This window comes from Mytilus galloprovincialis, chromosome 1 (genome assembly GCF_965363235.1).
Source record: "Mytilus galloprovincialis chromosome 1, xbMytGall1.hap1.1, whole genome shotgun sequence".
Taxonomy (NCBI): domain Eukaryota; kingdom Metazoa; phylum Mollusca; class Bivalvia; order Mytilida; family Mytilidae; genus Mytilus; species Mytilus galloprovincialis.
This window is the reverse complement of record NC_134838.1, coordinates 4,427,496-4,441,177: the sequence shown is the minus strand read 5'-3', so window position 1 is coordinate 4,441,177 and position 13,682 is coordinate 4,427,496. Positions and strand designations below refer to the sequence as shown.

The 13,682-nt window shown below is 33.7% G+C and overlaps 1 long non-coding RNA gene across 1 annotated transcript; it reads left to right on the top strand.

The window, feature by feature from the left end:
- Positions 1-10,304: 10,304 nt before the first annotated feature.
- Positions 10,305-13,231, top strand: LOC143068493 (uncharacterized). The gene is made up of 2 exons (XR_012976188.1): positions 10,305-10,793; positions 12,639-13,231. It is a non-coding gene; the product is annotated as an uncharacterized LOC143068493 (long non-coding RNA).
- Positions 13,232-13,682: the final 451 nt, after the last annotated feature.

The following is a 13,682-nucleotide window of genomic DNA, read 5'->3' as shown; positions in this document are numbered from 1 at the left end:
TCAAGGGGTGTTGTACTTTAGTTTATACGACATACTGTATCATATGATCAAGGGGTGTTGTACTTGAGTTTATACGACATACTGTAAAATATGATCTAGGGGTGTTGTACTTGAGTTTGTACGACATACTGTGTCATATGATCAAGGGGTGTTGTACTTTAGTTTATACGACATACTGTATCATATGATCGAGGGTTGATGTACTTGAGTTCATACGGAAGACTGTATCATAATATGATCGAGGGTTGTTGTACTTGTGTTTATACGACATACTGTATCATATGACTGAGGGTTGTTGTACTTGAGTTTATACGACATACTGTATCATATGATAGAGGGGTGTTGTACTTGAGTTTATACGACAAACAGCATCATATGATCAAAGACGTTGTACTTGAGTTTATACAACATACTGTATCATATGATCGAGGGGTGTTGTACTTTAGTTTATACGACATACTGTATCATATGATCTAGGGGTGTTGTACTTAAGTTTATACGACATACTGTATCATATGATCGAGGGGTGTTGTACTTGAGTTTATACGACATACTGTATCATATGATCGAGGGGTGTTGTACTTGAGTTTATACGACATACTGTATCATATGATCGAGGGGTGTTTTGTACTTTAGTTTATACGACATACTGTATCATTTGATCGAGGGGTGTTGTACTTAAGTTTATACGACATACTGTATCATATGATCGAGGGGTGTTGTACTTTAGTTTATACGACATACTGTAAAATATGATCTAGGGGTGTTGTACTTAAGTTTGTACGACATACTGTAAAATATGATCTAGGGGTGTTGTACTTAAGTTTGTACGACATACTGTATCATATGATCAAGGGGTGTTGTACTTGAGTTTATACGACATACTGTATCATATGATCAAGGGGTGTTGTACTTGAGTTTATACGACATACTGTAAAATATGATCTAGGGGTGTTGTACTTGAGTTTGTACGACATACTGTGTCATATGATCAAGGGGTGTTGTACTTTAGTTTATACGACATACTGTATCATATGATCAAGGGGTGTTGTACTTGAGTTTATACGACATACTGTAAAATATGATCTAGGGGTGTTGTACTTGAGTTTGTACGACATACTGTGTCATATGATCAAGGGGTGTTGTACTTTAGTTTATACGACATACTGTATCATATGATCAAGGGGTGTTGTACTTAAGTTTATACGACATACTGTATCATATGATCAAGGGGTGTTGTACTTAAGTTTATACGACATACTGTAAAATATGATCTAGGGGTGTTGTACTTGAGTTTGTACGACATACTGTGTCATATGATCAAGGGGTGTTGTACTTTAGTTTATACGACATACTGTATCATATGATCAAGGGGTGTTGTACTTAAGTTTATACGACATACTGTAAAATATGATCTAGGGGTGTTGTACTTGAGTTTGTACGACATACTGTATCATATGATCTAGGGGTGTTGTACTTTAGTTTATACGACATACTGTAAAATATGATCGAGGGGTGTTGTACTTAAGTTTATACGACATACTGTATCATATGATCGAGGGGTGTTGTACTTGAGTTTATACGACATACTGTATCATATGATCGAGGGGTGTTTTGTACTTTAGTTTATACGACATACTGTATCATTTGATCGAGGGGTGTTGTACTTAAGTTTATACGACATACTGTATCATATGATCGAGGGGTGTTGTACTTTAGTTTATACGACATACTGTGTCATATGATCAAGGAATGTTGTACTTGAGTTTGTACGACATACTGTATCATATGATCGAGGGGTGTTGTACTTGAGTTTATACGACATACTGTATCATATGATCGAGGGGTGTTGTACTCGAGTTTGTACGACATACTGTATCATATGATCGAGGGGTGTTGTACTTGTGTTTATACGACATACTGTATCATATGATAGAGGGGTGTTGTACTTGAGTTTATACGACATACTGTGTCATATGATCAAGGAATGTTGTACTTGAGTTTGTACGACATACTGTATCATATGATCGAGGGGTGTTGTACTTGAGTTTGTACGACATACTGTATCATATGATCGAGGGGTGTTGTACTTGAGTTTAAAAGACATGATATTTTCAAAAATGAGCCATTCTTTATAATTAATCGTGAAAATTATGTTAATTGATTAGCATGATAAATAAATCAGATTAAAAACAAAATTACATAAATAACTATATTGTTAGATTTGACTGTTTAAAACTGGTCGAGATATCGACCAATCAGTTGGTACCAATGTAAATATAAAATTATTTTAAATAGTTGTAGCATATAGATATAGGAAGATATGGTGTGAGTGCCAATGAGACAACTCTCCATCCAAATAACAATTTATAAAAGTAAAATAGGTCAATGTACGGCCTTCAACACGGAGCCTTGGCTCACACCGAACAAAAAGCTATAAAGGGCCCCAAAATTACTAGTGTAAAACCATTCAAACGGGATAACCAACGGTCTAATATGACTGTTTTAAATTCTTCTAGGTTAAAACTGTCAAAAACTGTACAATGTTAGAATTTAATGACTACATTGTAACAATGTTGATTGCCTTCTTTTCTCGATCACATTTATTAACCAATAGAATTTTACTTATATGTCATAATTTAATCTTATTGTTGAACATTACCGAGACTGTAGGCATAAATTGTCAGCAGAATTTATGAATAGATGGAGATAAGAAGCAATGGTTTTCATCGAAAATTCAGTAAAAAGAGATCAACTATTAAAAAAAAAAACAAAAAAAAAAAAAAAAAAACACGGACTGACAACTTTGTTTTAAAAAAGGTTGAAGAGTATAAAACGTGAAAGTAAAGCACTGGTCTAGTTTTCGTTTTAAAGATCTTGTGGCTTTGGATTGTAATATAAGAGTATTTATAAAATATTGTAGAAATATGCATGATGATATTTGACACACTAAAACAATAATAAACCGTTTGGCCGTATAAAGAATATGAAAATAAGAAATTGTCTAGTTTTTCAATAAGAACGACTTGTCTCTTGCGAGTCTTCAGTTTCCCGTTAATATAATATCGATGTAAATACACAAATACTAAATTACATCTGTAGGTCAAACTGATTGTCTATTAAGAAGATTAACATCCTACAACTAAAGAGAATATATGAACAGCTAAAATGGATTCCTGTAAAGCATTTGTAAAATTTTGATCTATGACCTGGAAGGCAGACCTTTTCGAATGAATAAAAGGCGTATTTCTATTGAAAAGTCTGTGATCTTTATTGTTATGTGATGGTGATATTAATATTGCTAATATTATTAAAGTAATAGTATATATACTATCATTTACTTACTTTATCATTTACTTGCGTCAAATTTATTTTATTATTTAGATACAATTTCATGAACGACTAAATTAATCGGATAGTATATCGCCAAGTCATAATTTCTTTTCAAGGAATACTGTAATTATTGTCCTACCGCGCTTAAAATTCATAATTATTAACAGACTGCATGGATTAAAAGTAGAGCCGATCTTTATTTCTTTTTCCAACTCCCACAGGCAACTCAAATGACGCGACTCCGTACAACAATCCCTGATATTTTCATATTATATTAAGATCTTTTTCTATTCCAAAAGAAAGGCTGGGTAATTCCTATATAATACACATTTTGTAATATTGTCTGTGAAATTCTATCGAAATTTAATCAAAACACTGTAATGAATAGACGATAACCACAGGGTTCTAAAATTCAATGGTATTAAAACAGATCAGTAAAAAAATAACTAATTTGTCGTCTCTATAACAAACACGGAAAGTCTGAAAAAGCATCAGTAAAACATTCTAATGCAAAAAAGTCAGCTACCGATTTTCATCATTAAGCTTTAAAAAAAAAATGTAAAATGTGCGGTGTTCAGATATTCTGAATATATCGTTATACGCTATCTACCATTTGTCGTCCTTTGAACTTGCCTCTTTCTTTTTGACACCATCTTTTCTTAGATTATGTTAACTATTCAAGCAAGCAATAAGAGTCTTTCTTACTTGTTTTCAATCTATGAGTTTGACTGTCCCTTTGGGAATCTTTCGTTCCTCTTTTGCCTGTCTTTTTTAGTTTATAGTGATTTATAAATTTTGATACAATCCTTTATTTAACTATTCATCCTTAAAAAAAGGCAAACCAGAGTTCATGAAACAAACCACTTCAGTTGGGGTTTTTTTTAATTGATAGAAGAGACTGCAGATCCATAAAAAGGTTGACACTGATGATTTTTAGGTATTTTACATTTTAAGAACTGGAGTCCTTGTAAGGGGTTCTACGAAGCGATGCCTCTTCTGAATCTTACGCGTTATCGCGAATGACATGCTATTTCTGTCATCACAAATTCGTCAATAGCATTATACTTTGGAAACTATCTACACGTTTGACGATGTGGTATGACTGCTAATGAGATGACTCTCCACTAGAGACAAAATGAAGTAGAAGAGTATAGGCCATAGTACGGGACAATGAACAAACCAACTAAAAAATTAAAAGCCACATATAAGTAACACTTCCAAACGTGTCCTTCCCCCAAACGTGTCTGTTCTCCCCAAACGTGTCCGAAATATTCAATTTTCCCCAAACGTGTCCGATAATTGTTATTCGCCAAAACGTGTCCATTATTACACACCAGAACGCCTCACGTCTTTTAGCGCCAATACATGCATGTCCCAAATCAATAACGTTTACCGCAATTGTGAGATGGGGGACAAAGATGATGAAGTTAACATTTATTATTATTAGTTTGTTCAATGCCAGTTGTTAATGATTAGCATAAAAAAAATATTGCAAATTGAATCTGTAACATATGAATTAACTTTTGACTGAAATTGATTATTGTCCAGTTGCAAGTATTTCATGCACAGTTAGAGCGACCATACAAATAATTCTTGTACTGTTCAATTAATCGTTTAATATGTAAATTATTTTGTACTAGTAAACTCCGTTGATGCATTTTATATTAATTCAGCAGAATTTACTTCCTTTCTTTCAACAGTTCTGATAGTTTAGATCATAAACTGGGAATCAGGTTTTTCAATAAATTTTAAGTTTCGAACATCAATAAAGACACATGAACAAGAGACATAAAGTCCAGTGCCAAATATTTAATGAATTATTTGAAAGATATCATGTTAGCAATTAAATACATTTGTCATTTCTGGACCTTTTATAGCTGAATACGCGGAAACGGCTTTGCTCATCGTTGAATGTCGTACGATTACCTATACTAGTAGCTGTTAACGTCTGTGTCATTTGCAATCATACCACATCTTCTTATCTATACTGTAGATAGGTGCTTTTATCATATCGGAAATTTAAAATAAGACCATTAAAAGGTCTAATCCCGCTGCAAATGTTTGCACCTGTCCTAAGTCAGGAATCGGATGTACAGTAGTTGTCGTTTGTTTATGTAATTTATATGTGTTTCTCGTTTTTGTTTTTTTATTTTATATAGATTAGACCGTTGTTTTTCCCGTTTGAATGGTTTTACACTAGTAATTTTGGGGCCCTTTATAGCTTGTTGTTCGATGTGACCCAAGGCTCCGTGTTGAAGGCCGTACATTGACCTATAATGGTTTACTTTTTTTAAATTGTTATTTGGATGGAGAGTTGTCTCATTGGCACTCACACCACGTCTTCCTATATCTACTAAATTCTAACGGTTATTCAGGATTAACACTAGTTGGGATTTTAATCTAAAAAAATAAGAGTTAGTAAAAACTTTTTTAGGACTTCAGTAAGAAACGTGCAGAGAATGGGACATTCTCCCTTCAAGAGGTGTCGGATTTATTATCTTCACGTATTAATGATATTGACACGAATGATAATTCCAGTAAAAATATGGACACATTTGGGGGATTGGTCACGTTTGGGTGTTTATACAAATGAGAAGCTTTGGCGCTGTTTTACAGCTAGACATGTTTTGCAGTTCAGTGACGTCGATGTAGACACGTTTGGGGGAATCGGACACGTTTCTGAGTGTTACATATATAAGAGGGACGAAAGATACCAGAGGGACAGTCAGACTCATAAATCGAAAATAAACTGACAACGCCATGGCTAAAAATGAAAAAGACAAACAATATTTCACTTGACACAACATATAAAACTAAAGAATAAGCAAGATGAACCCCACCAAAATTCGGATCTGATCTCAGGTGCTCCGGAGGGGTAAGCAGATACTGCTCCACATTGTGGCACCCGTCGTGTTGCTCATAAAGAATATAAAGCGAGACGAACCCCACCAAAAATTGGGGGTGATCTCAGGTGCTCCGGAAGGGTAAGCAGATCCTGTTCCACATGTGGCACACAGTAATAAAAAAGGTAACTTAATTACTTGTTTCTGTAAAAAGACAGACATATGCAGAATGTAGCGACTTTAAACATGTTTCCTGGAACCAAACCTGTCACTTACTTTGGACATTGGTGTAAAATTGGAACACGATATAAGAATCAATTAAATGGGCTTAACTCATCAGATGGATAGAACAAACAAAAAATACTAACAAAAAATGTACATATCTGAGATAACTTGTAGTTAATGAGTGCTAGATCAAAGTTAAATTATGAAATGTACTTATAAGAATAACATGTCCATCAGTACACATCATTAGTGTAAAGAAGTAGTTAATAGTCAAAGAAAAACATCTTGTGCAATGCCAAAAATAGGTATCGACGTATTGCAGGACCATGAATGTGCATTAATGAGTATAACAATATTAAATAGTTGGGTTTTAATTTATTGATAACAATAATTAATAGTCAATATTTTTATTGATAAAGACAGTATTCAGATATCTAATTAAAGTGTGGAATTGGTGACCATTTATAATGAGTTTATTTTGAGGATCGATCAAAATTAATACCTGAATCATCCGAATTTTGCCGTTCTATTAATTATTTTTACTTCTTTTGATCCCCCTCTTTTTTTATTTGCAAATTTCGTTAATGAACACATTAATGTGTTTCCCTCGGTTTTAGTTTGTAACCCGGATTTGTTTTTGTCTCAATCGATTTATGAGTTTCGAACAACGGTATACTACTGTTGCCTTTATTGAATGCTTAATGTTCGTTGGTTTTCAAATGTAATACAAGAAGTAATTGTAACAGGATGCTGTTACGAAGTCTCCCAAACAAAGCTCCCATAACTCGCCATTTCTATGGTCCCATATTCATTTGATTTGATTTTTTGTCCCATACAAGAATATATATTGTTTAGGGGTGGGGATCTGGACCGTTTACAAGATACTAGCACATTTTAAAATTGAACGGGGTGGGGGTGACCCCCAGGGACTTCCTTTTAATTGCATTTGATTAGTTTAATTATCCCATACAGGAATATATATGAATTAGGGGTGGGGATCTGGACTATTTACAAGATAATAGCACTTTCTCAAATTGAACGGGGTGGGGGTGACCCCCAGGGACTTCCCTTCAATTTCATGCGATTTGTTGTATCGTCCCATTGAACAATATATATATGGTATATGGGTGGGGATCTGGACCGTTTACGAGCATTCTCAAATTGAAAGGGGTGGGGATGACCCCCATGGATTTCCCTTCAATTTAATTTAATTTGTTTTATTGTCCCCTTCGAGAATATATATAGTTTAGGGGTGGGCATCTTGACAGTTTAGAAGATAATGGCACTTTCTCAAATTGAATTGGGTGGGGGTGACCCCCAGGGACTTCCCTTCAATTTCATGCGATTTGTTGTATCGTCCCATACAAGAATATATATGGTTTAGGGGTGGGGATCTTGAACGTTTACAAATTTTCAAACAAGAGGGGGTGGGGTGACCCCCTAGGGACTTCCGTTTTATTTCATTTCATTTTTTTTATTTTATACATTTTCAGCAAAATATTATAAAATCAAGTGAGAAAAAAAGTTAATAAATAAATAGGGTTTGCTACATCTCTGGAATAGCAACTCTCAAATACTTTTTTTTTATTTAACAAATAATACCTGTATGACTATTTCAATAGTTTATTTTACAATGTTGTATGTTGTATCAATTATATATGTTATGTGTATATGCCCCCTGGGGACCTAATTTGAAAATTTTTTTTTATCTATCTATCTATTGTCCTCTACAATAATATATATCATTAAGGGGTGGGGATCTGGACCGTTTACAAGATACTAGCACATTCTTAAATTGAACGGGGTGGGGGTGACCCCCAGGGACTTCCCTTTAATTGCATTTGATTTGTTTTATTGTCCCATACAAGAATATATATGGTTTAGGGGTGAGGATCTGGACCATTTACAAGTTAATAGCCCTTTCTCAAATTTAACGGGGTAGGTGACCCCCAGGGACTTCCTTTTAGTTTCAGTTGATTTGTTTTATTGTCCCATTGAAAAAAATATATGGTTTATGGGTGGGGATCTGGACCGTTTACAAGCATTCTCAAATTGGACAGGGTGGGGATGACCCCAGGGATTTCCCTTCAATTTAATTTGATTTGTTGAATTGTCCCATTCAAGAATATATATGGTTTATGAGTGGGGATCTTGACAGTTTAGAAGATAATGGCACTTTCTCAAATTAAATGGGGTGGGGATGACTCCAAGGGACTTCCCTTCAATGTCATGTGATTTGTTTTATCGTCCCATACAAGAATATATATGGTTTAGGGGTGGGGATCTGGACGATTTGCAAGATACTAGCACATTCTCAAATTAAACGGTGTTGGGGTGACCCCAGGGACTCACCCTATATTTCATGTGATTTGTTTTATTGTCCTATGATCATTTATGAAGACTGCGTGTGTCTATCACTTACAGTTTTTTAAGTTATATTCATTTGAAAAGTTCAGATAAAAAATCCCATGGGGTTCTATAGTAAACCCCTCCCCTCTTTCTGCCCCCCCCCCCCCCCAAAAAAAAATACCCCTTAATAGACTATTAGTCTAACATTCTATGAAATCCTAAGGAAATCTGACAAGCGGTTTTGGAAAACGCTGCGGACAAGTTCATTTTTAAATTGGTGGAAGAAAAAGAAAAAAAAAGAAAAAGAAGAATAATAAAAATAATAAGAACTGAGCAAAAACAATAAGTCTCAAATCTTTGTTTGGAAGACTTAATAAAAAGAAAAACCGTGTATCGTATTTCTACTCCCATATATTTAATACAGTAAATTTCAGTCAGTAGCTATATTTAGTTTTGTACAATATTTGGACAGACAAAAACGTAGCCGTAACTGTATACTTTACTTCATAAACTGTGTAAAGCCGGAACCAGAGAGCATGGCTTGCATGTCTACAGTCAATACTTTACTAATGTATTTGATTAGAATATTACAGTCAGTATAAATACGGCAGAAACATATCACGTTTCTTGCTTGACGCAAATGTTTCTATAACACCTTTTACATTAATGAGGGTTTGTCATTGCCCTTTGTTGTCAAGCATTTAACGTCCGTTTTTCGCTCCTGTTAGCGACAAATAGAGTGCGATGTTCATCCTTCATATTCTCTATCATAAATTAGTTCAATCGAAAGAACTCCCTATTTTAAAAATCAGTTTTATACCAATTATTTCTTGCACCTATACCACACCAATTGCAATTAAAATATTTCAATAACAAACAGGCTTTTCAGGATCTCAATATTGACTCCATGTCTAAACCTCCTGATTGCACCTGTGCATGTTCCCAATTCACATATAATCCGGGTGGCCACTTTTTTACCGGTGACCTCAACATTGTCATGACATTGTCCTGCGAAATGTGTTATCCAAAGATACTAAATACCTTGACCCTAAATCCATCAATTGGAAACAAAACTCCAAAATACTGATGGATTCAGTCGAGGATTATACCAGGCAATTGTCGAAACTCGGGGAAAGAACATGTGGATGCTTTTCCGGATGGAATAAGGATACGAGGACGTTGGTCAGAATTAAGAAACTAAATTAGTTTAGGTCAATACCCATGCTACGTCAATTTTTGAAGACCCAAATGCCTTACATCCGAGACAAATATGTTGTTGTTCCCGCAAATAAAGCCCAAAAGCATTCCCGTGTGTGTTGAATCTCATTACATAAACTTGCTTGATAAATGAATTTGGTATTGACAATTCACTTGGAAACTCAACATAACCCCCCACGACACTAACCAAATAGAAAATCCTGGATAATCATAGGTCTGTTCTATCTTCCATCACCCAGTTAAATACCCAAATTAGATAGGTGTCCGTACAAAGAACAGTATATTGCTGGGTCTTCCAAGTGGTCCACGAAACCTTTTCTAAATTATTAACGTCAAAGTTATTGTGAAACTGAGTACATAAAATCTAAGACTCGTTCATCTTGCAATAGTATTAGAATATTTGACTTTTCTACACTTTATACATTTTTTCCCTATTCCAAATTAAAAGACAAATTGAAAGAGTTGGTACTGCTTTTTTTCATCAAAAGGTTGATCAACGTAAATAAATGTTTCTTGACTTAGGGAGGCATAAATCCTACTTTGTAAAAAATCACTCTGGTCCAAACAAAAAGTTCTCTGACCTGACATTATTAATATGTTTTCATTTTTTTGATTGACAACATATTTGAAACGTTTGGAGGATGTATTTTTCAACAAACTGTCGGCATTTCCATGGAAACCAATTCTGCTCTTCTTCTTTCAGACTTGTTCCTTTATTCTTATAAAGAGGACTTTATAGGATGGACGAGAAGAAGTAAGCAATATCTTTTAACTTTGCCTTCCGCTATACAGATGAAGTTCTATCAGCAAATAATTCAACATTTGGTAATTTTACGTAAAACACTTAACAATCTTTCTGTAGTAGCTGTAGAAACGAGCATTGTTACCAGTTGGTGTACTCCGGGCATTTTGACGTTAACTTAGCTACGCGTTAGCACGCTGAAACGTTTAAAGCTAAAAGATCTTAACACGCTTCCAAAATTTCTGAAGTCAATTTTAGCCAAGAGTTTTGTAACCTTAGTTTCTTTTTAATAACTTTAATTGATGAACAAGTAATTTTGAATGTGTTTGTTACAAACCATATCAGTACCTGAGTACTGTCTATTTACCTTATTTGTTTTTGCAGATCTTATATAAGTACAATTAGTAATCTGATCGTCTGACTAGAAAATTTGCTACAGATTTCAATAATGCTATTAATTTGTATGTATTGATTTCCATATAATTAACATTTGTGCACTAGTGGATTGATTATTTCTATTATGACATTTTCATATAATATTATATATGGTGAGGCCAATAAGGTATATGACCACCAACGCACTTATATTGGTATATAATTGAAAAGGATCATAAAAATCATTCAGTCTTCAGTGTTCACTAATTGTTTCAAGGTAAGTTTAAGATATTACTCACACTTGTTTTAAACTTTTTAAGCCAAAAGCTTCTGCATAATGTTGGATATTTTTTTTTAATTGATATATGTTGCTACATTTTTCATCGAGTCCTTTGGGATTATTAAATTTCATTTATTTTAGTTATTATATGTTTGTTTTTGTCTTTTTTTCTTTTTTAGCGATCTTCATTTCTGGTGATCAGTGGGATTTTTTTTAATGTGTTTTAGATATTTGTACTTTTTGATAACAAGTACGTAAATGGACAATCTTACAGATTTATATTAAATATGAAATTTTGCACTCAACAAGAGCATTCGGAAACTGCATATGGTACTACCGAGAAACGCGCGTCTGGCGCAAGTGTAAACTTTTAGTCCTGGTATCTATGATGAGTTTATATATGAATATCAGAATAAATAAGTAATTGTTATTATTTCTGAGATACAACTACAGTAGTGAAAAAGTCTGTAAGAAAAAGTACAACTATATAGAAACGTGTGAATATCGAATACAATAGAGTATAATTATTTCTATGTCCATGGGTAGTTCATCATGCTTTAGTTACATGCGAAATTTCCTAATGATACTTAGTTAAGAGCATAAAATATAATATATATTCTATTCTGATTTTCTATCACTGCGTAGGTATTGCCGAAATATCAGTGCCCGGTCAACTAACTCTCGGTCGTACCATTAGCGAGATTTAGGTTTTAGCATTACTAAAATGAACTATTTTGATCTTATATTTGTTATTGATAATTTGTAAAATTGTACTTTAACTATTTTAAAGATGAGAATTCACATAGGCGAAGTTGATTGACAGTTTGTCAAATGTTTTAGACCTTTTGCATTTCGCTTTGCACATATCTATCTTCTGACGTTAACGTTCCTTGAGTTTTCTATACACGTATAGTTTGAACTGGCATAGTCATATATGTTATTTGTCATTATAGCTTTGTTTGATATTGGTCTTCTTCTATAATATTAGTACAAGACTTCCTAGCATTCGTGAAAGAAACTATCATAATTCAGAGATCAAGTTACCAATCTGATATCGATTGATTTATTTGACCATGTTTTCTAACAATAGTAGATTTCAAAAATAGTAACACTTTAAACACAGACACACACATACATCCCTTAATAATGCAAAATAAAGCGTAAATAGAAAACAATGCAGTTTTTATGCAACAGGTTATACATCATTGCAGGAAAACTAATTATTTTTTTTTAAATCTAATTAAAGTAATTCTCAATTTTATTTTTATTACAGATGCCTCATAAAGCCCTGATTGCATGTGTGATCTTAGGTGTTTTTATTACTTTATCTGCCGCTCAGTGTGAAAGAAAACGAATCATACATACAATAAGATATAGAAACTGTCATCCAAAACGACTGCTCTCTTTCGGATGCATGGGTACTTGTACGTCATACACAAGACCGTCATCAACGAATTCTGGGGGGCTTGATCACCACTGCCAATGTTGTCAGGATGCCGAGAAAAGATTTGCTCGAGTACGAATACTCTGTCGTGATACATCTGGTGAAAGGATGTTGAAAGTGTACGTTGTAACTTTAGCTGTTCCACAAGAATGTAGCTGTAGGCCGTGTTCATTGTTACCCAATCATATCATTCCATCAGAGCCAGATTTTCTACAGAAGAAGAAAAGAAGTTTTTTGAAACTCGTTGGAGTTAATTCTGCAGACACTAATTCTATAACCGTTGGACCTACTACAAATGAAACGACTGAACTGTAAAATATATCGTTTCTTTGTGTTTAATAAAAGTCTGTGATATGCATGTAAATAGACCTTTTATTTGTTGTAAAATTATTTTTTTATTTATAAAGATATTTTTAGCTGTATCGACTAAGTTTATTTTTAAATTGATCTGCCAGACCTATTAGATAAATTAAAGCGATGTGGGGTATGCGTAAATGAGACAGCAACCAAACAACAACATAAAAACTACAGACATCTGGTTAGTATCTACATATACTGGTTAATGTTAGTTTTCTTCTGTTAGTCTGTTAATAATATGTTTAAAATTATTTTCACTTGCTTCACAAAGAAACTGAAGTACAAGTATTGTTCTATGTCCGTGAATCACTAATATATAATTAATAAATATGAGAAGGGTTGCTAAATCATATTTAATATATACGTATTTCTTTTCGTTAATGCTGATTGAAACGTTTTTGTTTTTTTTTTTGCATTTGCATTTGCATTTGCGCCAATCTGACTATTACTTGCGCCAATTCTATTCTTTCACTTGGCAGATTTGTTTCTTTTATTTGCAGTCCGATTGAAACGTAT